This window comes from Chenopodium album, chromosome 11, assembly GCF_948465745.1.
Source record: "Chenopodium album chromosome 11, dcCheAlbu1.1, whole genome shotgun sequence".
NCBI classification, from domain to species: domain Eukaryota; kingdom Viridiplantae; phylum Streptophyta; class Magnoliopsida; order Caryophyllales; family Amaranthaceae; genus Chenopodium; species Chenopodium album.
In genome coordinates this window covers 26,142,436-26,160,962 of record NC_137844.1, presented here as the reverse complement: position 1 = coordinate 26,160,962, position 18,527 = coordinate 26,142,436, and the positions used below count along the sequence as shown (strand labels likewise).

Genomic DNA, 18,527 nt, shown 5'->3' with positions numbered 1-18,527 from the left:
ATGGCATCCCTTTTATTTCTTTCTTTTCTTTTCTCATGAAGTTACTAACATTCTTTTGTATAGATATTTCTCTTTCTTTTTTTTTATCTCTCACTTTTTAGGTCCCCGATGAGATCATTCGATGCTTGAATTTGGTAACGAATTACTTGTTGTCGTACATGTTCTTTCTTATCACGATCATTGGGTGAGATCTTTCTATTTTTGCCTCTTTTTCTTTCCCTTTTGTATGCATAGTTTAGGTTTAGATTAGGAGAAGTTGAATGGTTCGAGGTTGCTTGCTTTTAACACCTTAGTGTGTTTGGGGTCATTGGTGCTGTAGCTGAATGACCATTTGTTTGTCGATTGGGATATTATGTGTTTGGCTTGCTTCCTTGTGATTTTCTATTACTTCTTCATCTTCTTTATTTTCTTTCTTTTCTTTCCCTTTTCTTTTTCCATTTTCTTTTTATTTTGCTTATTCTTTTTGTTATCTTTTTCTCTTTTATTTTCATTTCTTTTTGCATTTTGAAATCATAAAATCAAAATTCAAAAAAAAAAAAAAAAAAAAACTAAGTTTTAGAGGCATTACTCTAATTTCTTCTTGTTTTTGCTTTTTCTTTGGACTTAGTACCACTTGAACTTGCATTTTTAGATATTATCCTTCCTAAAAGACAATGGTTTGCACGGTTTGAGAGTATCTTTGGTTAATTCTAGGATAGAGTATGCTAAGGTAGTATCTTTATAACTTTTGGGACCTCGAAGCCGGATTCTATTGTTTCTGAAAATTTGCAATTGGTCCCTTTTGGTGAATTTGAAACTAATAGTGAGTTTTTGCTACAACCATGTAAGGTTTCATTCTTTTCTAACCTTCTACATATCTTGCTTGAGCGGCGCATGGATCCTTGACTATTGTATGCTTTATCTAGAATTTGACTTTCATCTCCCGAGATCGCGACCGAGCCATTTAGGAAGGACAAAGGCATCTTTTCGGGGTGGTAATTTTTCCTTTTCTAGGATAGTTTTTCTTTTTCTTTATTTAAGGTTTTCATTTGCCTACTTGCTAACCATTTGAGCCATAAACCCTCTTTTCATGCCATATCTTTAGATTTTGAGCCTTTTGTTTCATTCTTATTCCCATCATTGGTTTTTGTGAAGCATTTGGTCTCTATTGTTGGAGTTTTGGTGTATGAAATGGATTGTTTAGTTCTTATAATGAAAGCAAGTTTGTGTTGTACATATTTTATGAATAAAAAGCAAATGCAAAATTTGAAAAAAGCCGTCCATAATTAAAAGAGGTGAGGACAATGAAATAAAGTGAAAAATTAAAAAAATGAAAAAATGAGAAAAAGCAAAGCAAATTCAAAAGCTTTGGCAAAAATTGAAAAAAGTGAAAAATGAAAAATTCAAAAAAATATATTGATGTAAGTGTCTTTCTCCCTATTTTTAGCATTGAGGACAATGCTTTGTTCAAGCTTGGGGGGGAAGCGTTCTTACGCTTTTTGTGTATATGTTTGTGATTTTGGCTTTGAATAAGCTTGGGGGTGTTGGTGTTTTTGTTTGGTAATTGTTTGATTATGTTGTTGAGATTTGGCCAATCTTTGCTTCACAATTTAAGTATATCACCAAATTTCAAACTTTAGCCTACCTTCACTCTTTTCGCCCTTACATTACAACCCTTTCCAAGACCTTTTCACCTTTGTGGTTGAGTCACAAGTCGGTGGAGGGAGATGAAGGTCAAGCTTATAGAGCGGTGTGCAATAGTCGAGACGTCGAGTAGCCTCAAATCTTTTTCTTTTTCCAGTTCCTTCAAGGAACCATTGAGATGCTCGCTAAAGGTAGATTTGAAGATAATTGGGAGAATGTGCTAAAAAATGTTTTGAGATGAAAGTGAATTGTGTCTTGATAGTTCTCTATGCTTAGCATGTTCTATGTTTCAATCAACCTTAGATATCTCAGAACGTGCCTACCATTGTTTGTTTAGGAAGCTTGGTATCTACTTGTGTTTTGTCTATTTGCAAAAGTCCATTGTAAGAGCATTTTTCTTCCTTTTGGTTTTAACTTTCTCTTTTCGCCTTTTTTTTGTGCTTTGCCACATTTTACTTGAGAGTTATGGGTTATTCTCTTAGGATACCCTTACGAGAGCATTACTCCTCCTCTAGAGCGATCTAGGGGTTTAAATGGCTTGTCTTTGGTTGCTAAAATTGACTGTTGATTCCTACGTAAGTGAGTTAGTGTACACTCTCATAATCTCTAGTTCTTATTGTTTCTTTCTTTGCTTAAATAATGTCATCATCTTTCCTTGGGTTTGATTTTGTTTTGCTCGAGGACGAGCAAAAATTTAGCTTGGGGAAATTTGATGAGCGTCATTTATGGCGCTCAACAGAATAGCTTTTAATTCTTTTTTCTATATTTTCTTGCTTTATTTTCATATAATCTTTCTAGTTTTCTTTTATTTTCCGTCTTTATAACTCATTTTGGTTTTTCATTCACTTCTATGAGTTTTTCATGATTTTTGTTCTTATTTAGCTATTTTAGTTTAATTTCTATTCATTTTGCTTTCTCTCTTACTTTTACTTGAATTTTTGTTAGTGAAGTTTCAAAGTTTTATTTGCTGGGCTCTCACGGTTGCACCCTCATTGATTCTAGGTCATGAAAGTGCAAATATTTGAAGATCATGGGCTGCCTTTCTCGCGGGCATCATCACGAGAGCGCCGACGATAGGGATGCACGAGAGCGTAGAGAGCATAGCTTCGCACAAGGATCTACGAGCGAGCAAGAGGAGTCGTGTACGCCGCAACACCACAGCAGGGGTGCGCGTGCGTAGACCCCTCTGTGCGTGCGCGCAGACCCTACTGTGTGTACGCACGGCTGGTGGGGCGTGCGCACGGCCCTGCTCCGAACCTCTTCGCTCAATTTATTATAAATACCCCTTGACTTTTCCTTTTTTTGGGGATGACGATTTCACTTGTACTTGAGACTTATTTCCAGATTTAGTAGAGAAAGAAACTTTAGATTACTTGTTTTATACTTCAAATTACATCTTTGAGCTTGGATTTCTTCTTCAATCAATGAAAATTAGTGAGAATTTCTTTCTTTGAATTTACTTTTGCTTGATTTTACCTTTAATTCTTGAACGTTTGATTTAATTGTTGATCTTTGGTTTGAGAATTTGTTGAATTTGATTTTCTCTTTGATTAAACTTGAAATGATGATGTTTGTAATTCAATTTGCTTTGTTTTTCAATTCCATTATGATTTGTGAGTAGATTAGTAGCTAAGGAGAAGGGGAAGCATGCTTGATTGATGATTTTTGCTAATTGATGATTCTTGGATTGATTGAATTGTTGCAATTAAATTGGTTGACATAGTTGTGCATGTGATTAATTTGATTAGGAGTGATCAACCTAGATGATTAATCTAGATTACATAGCAAATTTCAATGACATGAACCCTTGATTTGAGAATTGCTTTAATTGGTTGAATTTGATTGTGATTTTCCTTGTTAGTCATTCATAGTGAACCCTAGCTTAACTTATAGGAAATAGCTCTTGAATTCTATTAATTACAACTATTGTTTGTCCTTTGCAACGTTTGAATCAATTGAGTTCTTCATCGACTAGCACGATCATTGAGCTTGCATGTGGAACCTTAATCGCTAGTGTTTAGCATATTGATTTTTCTTGACTTGATTAGTTGATTGAAACCTTAGTTACAATTCAATTCACTTCGCCTCTCATTCTTCGAAGTAGCTTGACCATAGGCTATTGCATTCTCCCTCTCATTCCTCGTGGTTCGACTCGGACTTGTCCTATACTAGGAATAAGTTTGAATTTCTTAATTGTTTGATTGGTGGTGCTTTAGTTTTCAACGACCTAGATTACCACACGTCAGTAAGTAGCAAAATAAATTGCGAAAAGTAACCAACACTCCACTCAAAATCCCACCACCTTGATGCGAATGCTGAATATATAAGAACTTGTGGTTAATCTGCTCCCCAATATTACAAGTGTAAAAATTGGATCGTCACACGGTCATTGAAAGGCGAAGGCCATGACCAAAGGAAGACACACAAAGCACGCAATCAACAACGCTGAGCACATACAAGCTGCGAAATATAATAAGAAATCCCTAGCATGCTACTAATATTCAATTATCACACACCATTAAATTATAGACTCAACACACGACTCAACAGTCAGTTTCACTAAGACTTCACTAGCTAATAGAAGTTAAATTATTTCATTTTATTCATCGGATTAAGCAATAGACAAGGTTGTCCATCCCATGCTCCATTTGGGGCATCAATAAAAGAAAAACCCCATGCCTCCTTTCGGAAACATCAATAAAACATCCAATGGCCACGAGTGCGACTCCGTGACCCTAGTTAGTATGATATCTAACTCCTAGTTTTTGAAAAGTATTTTAAACAAGAGACTCGTAGATCAGACGACCTCTAGAAAAGTGCACGGCTAATACCCCGTGTACCTCGACCGCTGATTGTCATTACTCCAGATGTGCACAAATCTAGAGTTTTATTGCTCATCCATCTTGCACTTTACATGATTTACAAGTTTAGACTTGGTGATGACTCGTATGCAAAACAATACAATCAATCCAATATCAATTCAATCAAGTAGCCCAAGTTTCCAAATTCAATTCTTGATTTGTTAGTGACAAGCAATATTTATTATTGATTTCTTTAACTACCTCGGTGTATGAACACCTTGAATGCATAAAGCACCCTAAAATCTTAACCTCGTCTTATAAGACTTAAATTCTTCCTTTACTCATTCTATCTCAATACTCATGAACGAGTAATAAATAAACCATTCCACATATTCACGTACCTTTGCCTCTAAGCGCATCTTACAAAGTTAATGCATAAACAATACTTGCAAAGTAGCATAATACACAACATACGGAAATCACAATGTATAACCAAACAATGAAGCCCAGTCTTCTCTATACATGATACTAAGTTCTCGATACATCCTTAAACATGCATCTAAAGGCAAGGTTTCGTAACTCGTACGTACCTTGAATAAAAGAGTCGGTTGGCCACTTTAGAAACTAGAAGTTGCCTTCTACGAAGTCCTCTCCTAAACCAAACAACAAGAACTAAATCAACACCCAAGCAATTAAATTTACAGCAATACCAAACTATTTTAAAACCTCTTAAACCATCAAAATAATTCCTTTAAATTATTCCCAATAGTCAAAGTTAATAATTTAATAGTTCACTATAAGTTTATATGCTAAAATCATGAAAATATAGCGTATAATATAAAATTCTAGCAAATTTAAAGTGAAAAACATAATCTGAGAATTTAGTTTGAGATTATAAAACAACCCCATAAACATGTATACTTGAAATAATCATTATATAGTAAGTTAGTATGTTTAAAACCCAAAAATACACCAATTCAATGTAGTTAGAGGCTTCAAAATAATAATTAAAAAAAAATCTGAAAATTCATTCTTGAGATTAGATTTTAATGTTCAAAGCTTTATACTCATAAAATACCCACAATCATTAATTTATGACATTAGAAGCATAAAAATATGAAACTAACACAATTTGATCATAAAAATTGAAACTTTAATAATCTGAAATTTTATAAATAATCATGCTTTAACATAATTTAGTCATAATATACTTAGATAGCTTAGTTAACACATTTAAAACCCTAAAAGCATGAAAAAATCAACATTTAAACCTAAATTTTATACATACATAAATCTAAAATTTTGTATTATAATTTAAACATATTGTTCAACATAAATTCATAATCTTTCATAACTCATGTATACAATCAAATCATAATAATAATAGTTTAGAATAAAAAATTAAACAAAGATTGAAACTTTAATCAATTTAGTAAATAAAAGAGAAGTAAAGAAAGGAGAGAGAGAAAGGGGCGAACTACAGTCACGGTGGTGCTGGGCAGCGACGTCAGCAGGTTGCCCAGTGGTGGTACGGTGGCGTCGGCAGTCGTGCAGCAGCAAGGTGATTTTTTTTTCTGTGTGAAATCGTGAAAGAGGAGGAAGAGGGAGTGAGGGGAGAAGAGTTTTACGTGAGAAAAGAGGAGGAAGTGTATGAGTTTTTGGGGTTTTTTATTTGGACCTTAGTTTCCTAATTTTATTAGGAATAAGAATTGTGTGGTTTGGGCTTCAGTTAAATTTAAGTATTGGGCTACTAAACTTAAAAGGGATTTTGATTTCAACCAAAAACTTAATAGTTTTAGTTTAATAATATTGAAAATCTGATGAGTGGTATTTGTGTCACGATTAAGAGTCCATTCTAATGAGTTTTCCCCATACTTGTAGCTTGTTTGTCCCCCTTTTTCTTACCTTTAGTTCTCCTTTTTTTTGTCCGTCTTCTTTTCTATTTTTTTACCTCCTTTGTGTAGTTTCTAGTTTGGCTTTTTTTTTGTTTGTATTATGTAGGAACCATGGTGTTGAAAGAAGGAAGCCTTGGGCCAAGAAGTTAATGCTGCGCGCGAGCTAGAGAGGCCGCGAGTGGTTATTATATGGGTGCGCGGAATTGTGAAAAGGCGCGCATAAGGAGGAGTTCAAGGAGCTAAGCAGGCTATTTTACGTGGCCACTACGCGGGCGCGCAGCCCTATCAGAACACTCGCAGCCAAGCTCAAGAAACAGAACCAAACCAGAGAGTTTTGCGCGCCTGCTGTGCGACCACCGCGCGGGCGCGCAGCCTGCTGTGCGGACGCGCAGACTTGTATGTTAGGGCGCGTGTTCGAGGGCTTCTCTTCTCCATACCCACAAATTTGCGGGCGCGCAACATCCTGAGAAGGCGCGCAATGTTCGTGTGCGAGCGCGCACCGCTGGGTTTCAGCTTTTTCTCCGCTTTGTTGCTCAAGTTTCTTTCTTTATAGAAGCACATATATATATAGTCCGTACTCTCCTTTGAATGTAATTTTGAGATTAGCTTAGTTTATTTTTTTGATTTTTAGCTTAATCTAGAGAGAGAAACGCCATTAGTTTTGGCATTTTAGAGAGATAAAGTGTGGATCACTCTATTGTTGAGCTTGGAATTTGAAGAAGAAGCTTTATCAACCTCTTTGTAGAACTTCAATTTCAATGAATGAGCATTTCCTTACTCTTTTCTCTTTACTTTTCTATTTGATTTTGTGTTAAATTGCTTTTGTTTTGTTAATTACTCATTAATCATGCTTTTGCTTGTTAATATCATGATTGACTTGATGATTGCCATGGATAGTGAGTAGTTACTTAGCCAAGGGTGTGGGGATGATGTAGTTGGAGTTTGTTCATGCTTATACTGCTGGGATTCAAGTTGATTGTGATTAAAGTCTTTACATACTTGATTGTTCTTTGATCTTCTTGCAAAGTGCACGTTGTTAGTTGATTAAAGGTGAATCTTTGCTACATGAAACAGAAGTTGATTTAGCTAAGTTCATTTGTATCGATGGTTACTTGATTTTACCTCTCAATATATAGTTCTAATGTGGAAGCATAGAGGCTATGTTAGGAGAATCCAATTAACTTCGGAAGGTGGCTAGATTGGACTTTTTATATCGATATTCATGCATGTTTAGTTCATTATCGATTTGTTTCTATGCTATTGCGTGTTCAAGTGAAGCCTACATCTACCCATTCCCCTTGATGTTTTCTTTATATTGTGTTTAATTCAATTTGCTCTTAGTTTAATCTCTTAGATAATTCTACTCTTTGTTCCGAGATAGCTTAATTGATTAGTAGTGATTACGGTGTTTAACTTCTCCCTGCGGTTCGACCCTTTGCTTACCTTATATTTGTATTAGGATTGTTTAGGTTTTATAAATTGTATTTGATTTAGGGATAGGCATTTGACGACGTGTTTATTTCCTCTGTCAAATTGGCGCCGTTGTTGGGGAGACGGTTTCTATTGTTATTTTATTGCTTTATTGAGACTATCTCACCTTCTATTTGCTAGTTTTGGTTACTTTTGTTGCTTGTCAGTGCTCACTTTCTTCTTAGTTTTGTTGTATGATCAGAGGTCGAACTTGTTCAAGATCTTTGGTCCCCATTGATCCCGAGCTCGAGAGGTCTTTTTCATTGCTAAGAAGAGAAGCAAGAGCAAGAAGTAGAAACTCCCATACCCCTACAAGAGAGGGAGTGAACAAAGAAGAAGAAACTCCGCCTTCTTCACCCTCAAGTGAAGACGTAGGTAGTCCTAGTTCTTCACCAAGTTCGAAAATCAATCCTTTTTCTACCTTTGACTTTGAGAGTTTGAAACCCCCAAAAATGGGAGAGAATGTGCCTTTGAGTCGTCTTACGGCTCCTGAAGCCTTTAGAGCGCAAAGTGGAATCCATGCTCCCACTACTCAAGCCAATAATTTCTAAATCAAGCCTAACTTGATTGCCTTGATAGAGCGGAAACAATTTTCGGGTGGGAAGTATGAGAGCCCTCATGAACAACTAAAAGAATTCAAGAAGTATTGTGACACAATTAAAGCCAATGGGGTGACTCAAGAATACATTCGGCTCAAGATGTTCCCGTTCTCTTTAATTGGGAAAGGTTTAGAATGGCTAGAGAAGGAGGTGCCTCCAAACTCTCTCTCAACTTGGGACCAAGTTACCACGACATTCTTGAGAAGGTTCTATAATCATAGAAAAACCGCCGAAGCTCGATCTTTGATTCAAGGCTTCCGCCAAAAGAGTGGTGAGTCCCTAAGTGCGGCTTGGGAACGATACAAAGAACTCCAATGCCAATGTCCACATCATGGAATACCTAAGCATCAACTCATTCACACTTTTATGGTGGTCTCCACCTCAAGGAAGAACAAGCTTAGATGCCGGAGTCGGTGGCCCAATCATGAACAAAGGAGAAGATGAGGTGGAACAAATCATAGAGGAGGCCACAAAGCATTATGAAGATTGGTATGAAGGAGATAGGGATGCTACATCTAGCAAGGGTGTTTATGCTTTAGAGTAAGCTAACGCAATCAACAACCTCTCCACCCAAATCTCCAAGATGACCAAGAAAATGGATGAGCTAATGAAAGAGAGATCCAATCCTCAAAGGAACACCTCCCCTCCAACCAAGGGAGGCAATGGTATGAACGCCCCTTCTTCTTCTTCTTACAGTACCATGCCTCAAGGATGTTTGTTTTGTGCTAATTGTGGAACCTTTGATCATGATAACTCTCAATGTGTATATTCTTGTGAAATACAACCCCCTCCCCAAGAACATGATGAGAATGTGGAAGATGTTAATGCTATGAATTTTGCTCCTAAAATGGGGAATATGAGGCCAAATCCCAATCTAATGGGGAATTGGAATCAAAGTGAAAACTATGGTTGGAACCAAGGAGGTGGTGGTTATGATAACCAATACCATGGTGGGGGAGACCCTTCCAACTTTAATGGAAGAGGCTACCTTAACCAAAGAGGGTATGGTAATTAAAACCAACAAGCTAACTCCCGATACTATGACCATCAAAATCAAAATTTTGGTGATCAAGGTAACATGGGAAACAATCAACAAAGAAATATTCCTAATCAAGGCACCGGAGGCAATAGGGGTCAAAATGCTTCTAATTATGCCCAAACCAATAGGCCTCTGGGTTTCCATCAACTTGAACTTCCCCCACCTCAACAACCTCTTCAACTTGAAGTTCCCCCTAATGATCCCGTGATGGCTAAATTAGATGCTTTAATGAAAATGCATGAAAAGGATAAAAAGCGAACTAATGCTCACATGAAAATGCTTGAAACTCAAATTGCTCAACTTGCATCTAATTCCTCTAATTCATCCCCTTCCTTTTCTTCTACCATCTCGAGTTAAGGAGTCAACCCAAAACCTTTGTATGCCGTGACAACTAGGAGTGGAAAGGTAGTGGGAAGTGACCCTTTAGTTGAGGAAGAACCTTAAGAAGAAGTAGAACTAGAGGATGAGAGTGAGAAAGCCAACAAGTTTTTGAGTGGTGAGAAAGAGAAGGAAGTTGAGGTGCCAAAGGAGAAGGAAGTTACCCCCTTGCCCCTAAATCGCCAACCTAGAGAGGAAAAGCTACCCTTTCCACAATGATTTGTGAAAGCTAAACTTGATACCCAATTTGGGAAGTTTTTGGATGTGATAAAGAATTTTCATGTTTCTCTTCCTTTTGTTGATGCTATGAAACAAATGCCCCACTATTCCAAGTTCTTGAAAGACCTCTTGATTGGGAGAAGAGAGTGTGAAACGGTGAACTTAACTGCAAATTGTAGTGCCATCCTTTCCAACAAGCTTCCTACCAAGTTGAAAGATCTGGGTAGCTTCTCCATTCCTTGTTCCATTAATGGTGTCGAGTTCAATACTACAAAAATAGCCCAAACAGCCCCGTTGAAATATACCTTAGAGACCGCCTTTGGACGGGTCTCTATCTCGGGGGTCTGTTTGATAAACAGACCGCCTCTAATGAAGGGGTCTGTTATGAAAAAAGAAAAGACCCGTTACTAGAGAAATGGGGTCTGTTATACTAGTGATTCAAGGAATAATTTTATAGGGAAAGAGACTCGTCCTTAGAGATATGGAATCCCTTTACTAAATAATTTCAGACCCCATATGTAAGATAGGCGGTCTCTTTGACTATTTTTATATTAAAAAAAATAGAATTACATATATTTTGACCAACCCCATTATAACATTTTTTTAATATTGAAACGCTATAACAAATTTTTAAATTCATAATAAAACACGATTTTTTCTAAAATAATTAAAATCATTCATCATTATTATTAACATTTATAACACTAAATTTATAATTGTCAAAAATTAAATGAATTTACAAGAATTACATCTTATCTATAATCTGAAACAGAATTAACTAATAAAATGTTAGACCTAAATAATACAGAGTATACAAAAATAAACATAAAACCCCCCTTGAACGATCGTCTTCAACTTCATATGCAGACACCATCGATCTCCACCTTTGCCATAACTTTTTGTTGTTTCTCATTTCCATCAAGATCTATTTTCCATTGAATATCTCTAATTAAGAATTAAACATCATTAGAACACAATTGCAAATCTTACAGAAATTTATTACAAAAATCAACTTTAAATCGGTTTAATACACTCCACAAAAAACTAAGAACCCTAACCCCCAAAATTCAACCATATATAAGAATAAACTCATCAAATTAACAATAGATTAAAATAAACACGAAAAATTAAAACAAATTATAACTGATAACTCACCCAAACATAACGTGGAGTACAAAAAACAAGAACAAAACCTACAGTACTATAGATCTAAAAAGTAAACCAAAGTTTATTTAAGAAAAAATTGAGATTATCGAAAGAAAAAAAAATGAAATAAAATACTAACCTGAATGGATGATTTATTTCACAAAAGCAATCCCTAGAGCACATAAGTATTCCTTAAGTCTTAAACAATTAAACACCAAACAAAGGTAGGTGTTATTTGTAAGGTTGTTGTTGGCTTAATTTACAGAGGGACGACGTTGAAGGGGGTTTGCTGCACCATTTTTGGGTTTAATCTATGAAAAATTAGAGATCTAAAAGGAAGAGTATGGGAGGAGAGGAATGTGAAGGCAGGAGAGGAACTTAGAGGAAAGAGAAAAAAGAATGAGAGGAGGGGAATGTGAGTATGGTATAAGGTGTGATAATTGATGTGTAGTTGTTTTTAGGTGGGTATAGTACAACGAAGAGAAAAATCTAGAAGTTTAGGTTGTTTTTTTTTTTTGGGAATCAAGTTTAGGTAAATTATTAAAGAAAGGTAAGAGACCCGTTTAGTTTGACAACGGGTCTTTACCTTTCTTTGTTTTTTACCCTAACAAAAGTAGTGGGCCCTAGTGCATATTAGAGACCCGTTTAGTTGGACAACGGGTATCGTATCTTTCTTCGTATTTTTAAAGCACATATAAGAGACCCGTTACCTTTGTTGTTAGATCTCATACCTTAATCAGACCCGTTGTAAAGATAACGGGTCTTTTATTAGCGGTACTTTTTCCAAGTTTTGTAGTAGTGGTTTGACAAAGCATTGTGTGATTTAGGACCAAGCTTGAGTCTTATGCCCTATTCCGTCTACCAAAAGCTTAGTGTAGGAACTCTCTCACCCACAAATGTTAGTCTCCAACTAGCGGACCGTTCTACCAACTTTCCCATGGGTAAAATTGAGGACATTCCCCTTAGGGTTGGAAAGTTCACATTTCCCGTGGACTTTTATGTGCTAAAGATGGATGAGGATGAGAGGATTCCTATAATTTTGGGTAGACCATTTCTAGCCACTTCTAGAGCAATCACCAATGTGAAGGAGGGTAAGATGACCCTAAAAATTGATAAAGATTCAATTGAATTTGATTTGAATAGTGTCATGCAACAACCTTCTTCAAGTGGTGAATGTTTTAGAGTTAATGTTCTTAATAATGTGCTCAATGAATTTTCTCACTTCCCTTTGCATGCTACTAATGATCCTCTTGAAAGTGTATTATTAAATGAATCCAAGATAGGTGCTCACAAGAAGGACATGCAATTTTAGAAGGATTTGCTTGAGGAAAGCAAAAGGGAGTGCAAGGGTGAAAGCATGGAGGAAGAGGCTCCTTTTACTCATGATCTCTTTCAAGTTGAAGGAAGAGAAGAGAGTTTCAATGGTAAGGGGGCACCAAAGGTAGACTTGAAACCTCTACCTTTGGGCTTGAGATATGCATATCTTGATTCCAATGAATCCTTTCCTGTAATAATCAACTCAAATCTAACGGAGGATCAAACCTCCCTCTTGATTAATGTTTTGAGAAAACACAAGAAGGCTTTGGGTTATACCATTGATGACATCAAGGGTATAAGTCCATCCTTACGCATGCATAAAATTGATATAGAGGGAGATGTTAAACCCGTTAGGCAAAGGCAAAGGAGGCTTAATCCTTCCATGCAAGAGGTTGTGCGGAAGGAAGTTGCTAAGCTTCTTGATGCGGGAATCATCAACCCAATTGCTCATAGTGATTGGGTATCTCCCGTATAATTTGTGCCTAAGAAGGGTGGCATGACAGTAGGGAAAAATGATAATGATCAACTAGTTCCTACTAGGCTTGTTACCGATTGGCGTATGTGTATTGACTATCGCCAACTCAACACAAGTATATGCAAAGATCATTTTCCATTACCGTTCATTGATCAAATGTTGGAGAGGCTTACAAAGCATTCTTTCTATTGTTTCCTTGACGGATACTTGGGATTTTTCCAAATCCCGATTGACCCTAACGATCAAGAGAAGACGACTTTCACATGTCCCTACGGTACTTATGCGTATCGTAGAATGCCTTTTGGACTATGTAATGCCCCCACAACATTTTAATGTTGCATGATGTCAATCTTTAGTGACATGATTGAAGATGAGATGGAAGTCTTCATGGATAACTTCTTCGTTGGAGGAGCCACCTATGAAGATTGTCTATCCAATTTATCTCGTTGCCTAGAAAGATGTGAGAGAGCAAACCTTGTGTTGAATTGGGAGAAATGCCATTTTTTGGTAGAATGTGGAATTTTTCTTGGGCACAAGATCTCCCATGCCGGCATTGAGGTGGATAAAGCCAAGGTAGAGGTCATTGAGAAACTTCTTCCCCCCCATGTGAGGGAAGTGAGATCTTTTCTTGGCCATGCCGGGTTTTATCGGCGTTTCATTAAAGATTTTTCATTGATTGTTAAACCTCTCACATCCCTCTTGGAACAAGATAAAGAGTTTATGTTTGATGATGCTTGCCAAGAGTCGTTTTGTAGGTTGAAAGAGGCACTGTACACCGCCCCCATCGTCCAAGGACTAGATTGGTCTTTACCATTTGAACTCATGTGTGATGCAAGCAATGAGGCTATTGGATTGGTTCTTGGGCAACAAAAGGGAGGAAAACTTCATGTCATTCACTACTTGTCCAAAACTCTCAATGATGCTCAACGAAATTATACAACTACCGAGAAGGAATTCTTGGCGGTTATCCACTCATTTGAGAAGTTTAGAACCTACCTCATTTGTTCTAGGACTATAGTGTACACTGACCACTGGGCTCTCAAATATTTGATAAGCAAGAAGGAAGTTAAGCCAAGATTGTTGAGATGGGTTTTAGTTCTCCAAGATTTTGACTATGAGATGAGAGACAAGAAGGGGGCCGAAAATGTGGTGACGGATCACCTTTCGAGGTTGGGTGGTGCAAGGTTTCAAGACGATGGATTGCCAATAGAGGATGCGCTAAGGGATGATATTTTATATGCTCTTGAGGTGAAAACAGAACCGCGGTATGCGGACATAGTGAATTATTTGGCTTGTAGTGCCATACCTTCGGATTTCACTTCACAACAACGTCGACGACTTAAGCATGAGGCCAAGAGATATATATGGGATGACCCGATTTTGTTGAAGAGAGGGGTCGATGGTTTATTGAGAAGATGCGTCCCTAACAACGAGGTTCAAAGTGTTCTTCGTATGTGCCACTCTTCTCCTTGTGGTGGGCATATGAGTGCTCAAAAAACCCCCTCCAAGATCTTGCAATCTATGCTCTTTTGGCCCTCTCTATTTAGGGATGCTTAGAAGTTTGTCAAGACTTGTGATCGGTGTCAAAGGGCGGAGAACATCTCTAGAAGGGACGAGATGCCTCAAAACCCCATCCTTGAGCTCGAGATCTTTGATGTATGGGCTATAGACTTCATGGGCCCTTTCATTTCTTCTCAGGAAAAAAAATACATCTTGGTAGCTGTTGACTATGTCTCGCAATGGGCGGAAGCCGTGGCTTCTCCTACGAATGATTCAAAGGTGGTAGTCAACCTATTCAAGAAGGTGATTTTTCCAAGATTTGGTGTCCCAAGAGCTATAATCAGTGATGGGAGGTCGCATTTTAAGCACCACACCTTTACCCGACTTCTCGATAAGTATGGTGTATCTCAAAAGAGAGGGCTTGCTTACCACCCTAAAAAAAGTGGTCAAGCGGAGATCACCAATAGGGAACTCAAAGTGATTTTGGAGAAGACGGTGGCTAGGACAAGAAAAGATTGGTCCTCTAAGCTCATTGACTCTTTATGGGCGTATAGGACCGCTTTCAAGACTCCAATAGGGACCACTCCCTATAAGCTTGTCTATGGAAAAAATTGTCATTTGCCGGTAGAAATGGAGCACCGGACTCATTGGTCTATCAAGCAAATCAATTTCGATCTCCATAGTGCGGGTGAGCAATGACTTCTTTAGTTACATAAGTTAGAAGAGTTGAGAATGAATGCCTATGATAGTGCAAGAATGTACAAGGCAAGAACAAAAGCGTGGCATGATGCTCAAATTGTCAAGAAGGAATTTGTCGAAGGCCAAAGAGTCCTCCTCTACAAATCTCGTTTCAAGCTCTTCCCGGGCAAGCTTAGGTTGCGATGGAGTGGGCCATACGTTATCACAAAAGTGTTCCCATATGGTGCTTATGAGATCTCTCAGGACGGGCATTCCTCATTCAATGTCAATGGACACCGTCTCAAGCCCTACTATGAAGGATTTTCCCTTGATGAGCCAATTTCTACTACGCTTCTTGATGTGCATCATCCGCATGATCCTCCTTGATTTAGTTCAAGAAGCGTCGAGCTAACGACGTAAACCAAAAGCGCTTCCGGGAGGCAACCCGTGTTTCTAACCCTCTTTATACCGATTTCGTTCTTCTTATTTCTTTTTGGGTCTCATCTTCGTCCTTTTGGTTGATAGGTGTTTGGATTATTTGATTGAGACTTTTCAATGTCAAAGATTAGAGAAGAAGGCTAGATGCATAGGCCTATTGAGGACCCTGTGCACAGGCGCGCATCCCTGTCAAAACCCGTGCACAGGTAATGTTCGAAGAAGAAAATTCAAGGCAGAAGGCTCTGCGCGCCCTCCGTGTGACCTGCGTGCGGGCGCGCAGAAAAAATGTGCGCGGGCGCGCAGCCCTGTAAGGACCCACGCATGGAAGTTTGAAATTTCAGAATCGAGGCAGAAAGTTTGCGCGACCTGTGCGTGGGGGCGCATACATGTGCACGGGCGCACAAAACGCGTGCGCGGGCGCGCAGCGCTGGGTAAATCAGGGTTAAATTATTTCTTCCCCGATTCACCTCCTCATTTCTCAACCCAAAATTTTGAGCTCTCTTCTCTCTCCTCACAAACTCAAACACTAACCCCTCAAATTTACCCATAACTCACAAATTACCTTGATTTTTCATCAAATCCATCATTTTTCTGCACTATAATCACAAAAGTCACCATTTTCTTTCTCCAAATTACCCAATTTTCCCCCATTTTCGTGGTTATGCAAGCTTGGTTGAAGGTGGTGGTCTTGGGTATTCTTGGTGGTGTTTAAGCTTCTCCTTGGTGGTATAACTCTAAATTTTGCTACTTTGTTGCTTAATTTCATTAATTTATGCAAAGTTTTGAGTTGTTAAGCATGGTTTAGCTTAAGTGGGTTTTGTGTGATTTTGGGTATCATTGCTAATGATTGTTGGATTTTGGTGTGATATTGTGTGATTTTGGAATATTGTTGTTGGCATTGTTGATGTTGAAACTATTTCCATGGAAGTTGCTTGGTTAATTTGACATTGTTGTTGGCATGCTCTAACCTTTATCATAACATTTTGTGATTGTGTGCATTGTTGTTTATTCTAGTTGTTCTTTGAGCTATTATTGTGTGGTTGGTTGTTGCTACTAACCTCTTTGCAGATTGTTGAAGCTCGATTTGTTGTTGTTATGGTTCAAATTTGGTTGATTTGGGAGTTAAGTTCCGATTTGGTTTGGTTGTTGGTGTGTTCCTTGGATATCTGTGTTGTTTGAGGTTACAATGAGTAAGAGAAAGAGTAGAAAGGAGCCTCGGTTGGTAGTTGATGAGTCTTGAGCTCAAGCTCAATCCCAAGCACTCGTTACTCTTCCCCCTATGAAATTTACAAACAAACTCCATTTTCCCATCCACAAAGACCTTATAAAACGAAAACTTAACCCCACAAGGCACTACTATCAGCGTTCTATGAGGGATTTGGGGATAGATGAAGACCTCAGGTCACTCCTCAACAACCTAGGAATGAGTGAGTTCATTAATCACCATCATCGACCATACAAAGAGCCCGCCTTTGAATTCCTCGCCTCCTTCGAAAAGGAACCATGTGGGAACAATGATTTCCAAATTTCATTCCAACTATTCAACGACCGCCATACTATGAAGCTACGTGACCTCAATGCCTTGTTGGACTTCCACCCCGATGCGGATCTTCTTGCCCCATCCATGAGCCTTTTCCCCGAATATGATGCATTCTGTTGGTGGCAAACAATTATTGATTTTGAAGAGTTCAATACTCGGTATTCGGTAGCAAGACAAATCATCCACCCTGCTCTCCGTATTCTTTACCGCCTCTTGGGGTATGCGGTGTTTAGTAAGAAAGACTTGAGCAAGCTCTCGCATGAAGAGCTCTTCACTTTATGGGTCGCAACTAAACAGGAGTTGAGAGGGCGGCTCAACATGGGGTATTGGTTTGCCTTGTGTTGTGAAGCGATCAAATCGGGCAACAAGACGGGTGAAATCACCCTTAGTGGGATGGTAACTAGGATTGCTAGTAAGCTTAGGTATGAGCGCTTTTTTCCTGCTTGTACTCAAGTTGGGACCGATAAGGATCTATTCGTTGATATCCAGCAAATGAGAAGGTCGGGGTTCATCCAACCAGCTGTCGATGGCAGCAATTTTCATGATTGGTGTGTCGAGCGCTAACACCGTTGCATCTTGCCTAACCCCACTCGAACATCTTTGGGGCAGAATGCTAGGAATGTATGGAAGGTTCCACTAGACAATGGTGTGCTACCCAACGCCTTGGGCGGCGCAAGAAATCTGATAGTTGAAGAAGAACAACAACAACAACAGCAACAGCAACAACAACAACAGCAACAGCATCATCAACAACATCAACATCATCAAGGCATGAGTAGCCTTGAGCAACAAATGATGAGCATGCAACTTGGCATGCAAAGCTTGCTTGATAACCAGCAAGGTATGTTCGTGTAAACTCAAGCTCTTTACGGTGCGCCCGTGGATAGAGGTAAGGTCACCCCTCGGTCAATTACCCTCATTGGCCACCTCATCAAGGCCCGATCCCTCAGTGGCAGGGATCATAACCTACTTAGCCCTTTTGGCAAGAGCCCTCCTCCCAAGGCGTCCCCTGGGTAGACTACTCGACGGAGACTGGGTACGATTATCGTGCCCCGAGAGGGAGTGATTTTCCGGGAGACCCCAATTACTCGTATGTCGACCCTTCTCACCCCTCCCTACTTCAACTTCCTGCCCCCTACGACCCGTTGCCTCAATCACAACAAGACCTCTTTCGAGGTCACTATGGTTTGCCCCCGGGTTTCACCGGTGGTTGGGACCCCCATGGCATTCCCTCGGAAGGGTTCTCTTATGATCCCATGGGAGATGGGGATGATGATGAAGCCGGCCCTAGTAGCCACTAGCCTCCCTCCTTTTTTTTATTTCTCCCCTTTGCCCCCCTTCCTATTGTTCTTATTTAGCGCACCGCGGACGGTGCTTTATTTTAGAGTGGGGGGGGGGGATGTAAGAGG

The 18,527-nt window shown here is 38.8% G+C and overlaps 1 non-coding gene across 1 annotated transcript; it reads right to left on the bottom strand.

The window, feature by feature from the left end:
• Positions 1-8,620: 8,620 nt before the first annotated feature.
• LOC145569714 (small nucleolar RNA R71) lies at positions 8,621-8,726 on the bottom strand. Its single transcript, XR_014096260.1, has one exon. It is a non-coding gene; the product is annotated as a small nucleolar RNA R71 (small nucleolar RNA).
• Between the last annotated feature and the right edge of the window lie 9,801 nt (positions 8,727-18,527).